Raw genomic sequence first — 4,993 nt, forward strand, 5'->3', positions numbered from 1 at the left:
AAAGATTTAATCTAATCACATTAGAATATACATTGCATACAACTACCATAATAATAATCGTCTTAAACAAGATCAAAAAGTCTAATAGGTCAAGCTCCTACGTCCAATCTTCACTCTGTCCCATCATCACAATGTTTATCCTAATGCCAGTTTTTTAATGGGATGTGTCCGATGAATATATAGGTATTTTACCCCCTAAGATACATATTTAAATCCTTCCTTTATATATCCAACAAGCTGCAAAATCCTTCCGTTTACTCCCCGTTTTGTCTCTAAATTATTCAAAGGGAAATCTCTCTCGCATTTCTCTCATATAACTTATGACCAATTTTTTAACAGAGCAGACGAACTTTTGTCTTTGATATGAATATTGACTGTGTTATGTGGTGGTTATATATTTTCTCTCGGTACAATTTGAATCACATAAAACTATTTTATTTAGTTTACATATATATATACATATATATTATTTTCTTGAATTTTATTTATTTTTATATAAAAGTTTGTTCATTTTTGTTCCATATTTGTCCTCGTTAATTTTTATGTGTTATTGTTGTCTTCGAGACGGATATCCGTTTCCATATCAACGCATTGCAGAGGAACCTGGGAAATTTTCTTTTTTTATATATATATCTCGTTACGTCACCCATCTCTACCGTCCCCAGTAGGACTGGTATACGGCATAACAATATATATATATATATATATATATATATATATATATATATATATATATATAGTCTGTTTATTATACTTGTAAAACAAGCAAAGGAATGCAGCACTACAGCGATGGGACAGGGGCTTGATAGAGAGTGTGGTACTTATTAGGTCAAAAGCATTCAATTCCATTCCTGTTTTATGCTTCCCTGCCTCCACAGAAATGCAATAGTTTAAATGTAATGTGTACAAACATCAAACTACTTGTTACTTAGTAATAGTCCCAAATCCTAGAATAAAAATTAAAATAATTATAAACAGATTCTATAATATCCCTTTATTTTTCGTCTCCCTACGTCTGAGTAACATTGTGACTTGTTTGGGGTGGGAAAACAGCTAAAAATGTCTGTTCACCCATAATTCATCTGAACGTAAACATTATTTGCAACCACAGGTGTTTAAGTTATAAGCGAGTTTCATGTTTTATCTTTAAATATTAGTAAGACTAAATATTTAAATTACTATAAAGAGATAATAAACATTTAATCTAATCATATTATTTAGGTTTTATCAAAACTTTTGTGACAATACAACTAACGCGTACATACATTGATGCTGCCATCATCTTTTCTTTTGGCAACTACATTTTCTATTTCTTCTTGTGTATTTCTCAATTTATTCAACCTATTCTTCCAAACTAATGTTTTTAAGGAGAAATATGTTCCCTTCTAACTTAGCTTAACATTTAATTTTTAGGTTGATGCAAAAAGGACGTCGTCTTTTTACCTCAACTTCAAAATATCATAACTCCTTTCATAATAAACTTTATTAATCGAAATAAGAATTATTAGAATCGACACCTTTTTGCTAACGAGTTAAATTATGAGCGTTTTTATGTTTTATTTTTAAATGAACATTTAACTTAACTGTATTAGTAAGGTTTTAGTCAAAACATTTTATGACACTATAACTAATGCCCATATACATTGATGCTGGCATTTTCTTTGCTTTTGGAACTACATTTTCTATTTCTTCTTTCAAGAGGCGTGCAATAAGTAATGCCCCTGCCCCACTTTCATAGCAGTAGAGCAACGAAACTTGGCACAGTTATTAGTCTTTCTCTACATAGGAACCAAAACTTTCACAAGAAACACTAGACTAGCTGAAAACATTATCAATAATTTTCCCCAGTCTTTATCTGTGCCTAAACCTAAACATAGATTCCATGATCAAAGCTTATTTCTTAGAACTGCACGCCTGTGGAATTGTCTTTTGTTTTCCTGCTTTCCAGCTGTCTATAATATGGTTGTCTTCAAGTCCAACGTGAACAAGTTTCTGATGAGCCGTTCCACTTAAATTAACAAATTTACCGAACTTCCATTACTATCGATTACTATATTGTCCTTTTGACTACTCTACACTCTTTAACCTTTATCCTTGAGTGGCCTATCGGCCTTGATAAGTGGTGACGCCTATGTAAAAAAGACACCCAGAGTTAGGCATTTCTCCCATCGTTTGATGCAGCTCTGGAGACCGTTTTTGTAGAACACCACAGGTTGGTCCTCCAACCACGACGTGACTTCAGAAATCAAGGCTGCATCATCTGAGAAACGCTGACTCAGTATTTCACAATTCATCATTGTATTCCAAACGAATGAAGTTTGATGGGAAATATTCGTTTCCTTCCAATTCAGCTTTAAATAAATTATTTATAACCACATACATTTACCTTATATGTATTTTAATGTTTTGGCTTTAAATATCAATAAGATTCTGAATGTCTTAATTATTATGAACACATAAAAAAATCTAAGCATACATTTTTGGATTTTTGGGTTTTACATCTAAATTATTTCTTTTCTTTTTAATCTGATTTTGTCACGTTTATGTTTTGTACGTTTAAGGATCGGTGTATCCCATAATCCACTGAACTTCCGTTAAAAATGTAACCAAATATTTTATGGCAATACGACTAAAACATTCCTATTTACTCAAACTATCATTTTAAACTTACCCAGATCTAAGATAAGCATTTTAAAACGATAAAGCTGTGAATTGAAATAAATTCCATTTTTTTTTCAAATAATTGTTAATGCCTAATTTCTTTCAGTTATTTTAAAATATAACTATTTATCAAATAATACTTAATGGATTGTAACTATTTACCAGATTCTATAAAACACCAAGATTATAAGTGAAAATAAAAACAGGAATATACTTCCACAAGCCCACGGTTTTAGAATTAAGGTACTATCTTATGTGATGTAGTATAACGAGGGACCTCAACAGTGAATTCATGAAGAACACTAGATCAACAAGTTATTGTGGGCGCATCCGTAGTGAATGATATTTTGGTTTGGCAGACCAACTATTAGTTGACAGTCTATCCACATTTGACAGCTCTTCAAGAAACACTGACGACATTCACTGTTATGAATTATCCTCTTTGCTATTTTACAGCAAACTTTACTCGGCCATTAAATTGAAGTTATGCCACTGAGAACTGTATTTCACATAACATATCTTAAGGAAGTTTTGAAATATGTTGAAATTATCGTGTATTCGATTTAAGAATATAGTCAATACTCTTTTACAAGTTAAAGTTAAACTATTATATTTTTGATGGAGTAAATATTTGCTGTTTTGAATTTTACATATAAACGTTTTACTGATGTTCTTCCCTTTAATTTATTAATTATTTATTTTGCGCACTATTATCCTCATCTTTTATAGTTGCTGTTTCACGACATTTTGGTCAACTGTTTTCTCTGTCTTTTATGAGGTTGTTAAACGCAACAGGATAGGAATGATTAATCTTCAATTGTATCTTCAGCAATTACTGCCTTCCATAGATGTTGTCATCTCACCACGTTTTGGCAAAACAAATAAATAAAAATATATGGATTACTCATCTCAAAAGAATTCCAACAATGAAATGATGTAGTTTTTTTCTATTCTGGAGAAAAAATACTCTAATTTAACTCATCAAATTTTTCAACATTTTTAATACTGTTTAAAAACATTTCATATTTTCTCAGGAAATATCTGAAGCAACCAAAGTTTAATTTTTGAGAAAAATAGCAAATTTTTTATTATAGAACTTTTATTTGTATTATAGAATTTTGTATTATAGAACTTTTATTTTTTAGTTGAACATAAAAACATTTTCTCTTTAATGTATTGTGCTTTAACTTGTAAGTAAAAGGTTAATGAGTTGCATTCATTTGCCAGTTTCTGTTGCAAAGCTAACGAGTGAGTTAAGGGATCATTTATGCATAATTTTAGGTGGTACTCAAATCTGGCGCAGGACGCATGCTTGCCAGAGTGCAGTGATTCAGGGAAAATGCTTTTCAAACAGAATAGAAAACATGCAGTGCCATATATATATATTTATATGTCATCACTCAGAGATCAATGCTTCTCATGCAGGTACCACAGTGCCGACTGTGACACTGACCATGCCCTGGTTAGCAGCAAGGTGTGTCTTCGGCCCTGACCAATTCATCGCTCCAAACAGAATTGTCACCTCCATGTTGGCACATCAGGAGTGATGATGCAGCAACACTGAACGTTTTTCCAAGCCCATTGGCAAGGCTCTGGATGATTGCCCCACAGACTGTGTCCAAGCATTAACACCTCTGAGAAAAGGGAAAAGAAGAACAAAGACTAGTTTGAGGATGGGATATAGATGGAACCTGCCATCACAGCAAAAGGAGCAGCTTACTTGGAGTACGAGAGACAGCCCTGCGATAAGACACTAGACAGGTGCAGAGAAGCCTGCAACAATGCCAAGAGGTTCTTTTGCAAGTGCAACAATAACTACTGTCTAAGATTATGCAGAGACATTCAGACAGGTACGGACAGTGCCAACACCAAGGCTCTGTATGATAGGATGAAGAAAGCATTTTTCCCCAGCATCTTCAATGTTACATCCATCAAGTCTACTTCTCAAGAGATCATCAAAGATCGTGGTAAACAAATGGAGAGATGGGATGAGTACTATCAAGACCTATACTCAAGGGAAACCATCATCAGTGACAAAGCTATTGAGAATACAACACCACTGCCCACCATGGACGAGTTCAACTTCCCACCCACCATCGATGAAATTATGAAGGCCATTGACTCATTCTCCTGTGGAAAGGCTCCAGGCAGTGATGGAATTCCACCAGAGATTTTAAAAGCAGGAAGGGAGAACTGACTACTATGTCACCTCTTGAAGAACTCACTCCTGTGTCACCTCTATGGGCACCTGTTACAGTGTTGGGAAAAGGCCACAATATCTCAGGATATGCAGGATACAAGGATCGTCACACTCTACAAGAACAAGGGTGAT

Source organism: Euprymna scolopes, chromosome 19 (assembly GCF_053919585.1).
Source record: "Euprymna scolopes isolate OS-2025 chromosome 19, ASM5391958v1, whole genome shotgun sequence".
Lineage (NCBI taxonomy): Eukaryota > Metazoa > Mollusca > Cephalopoda > Sepiida > Sepiolidae > Euprymna > Euprymna scolopes.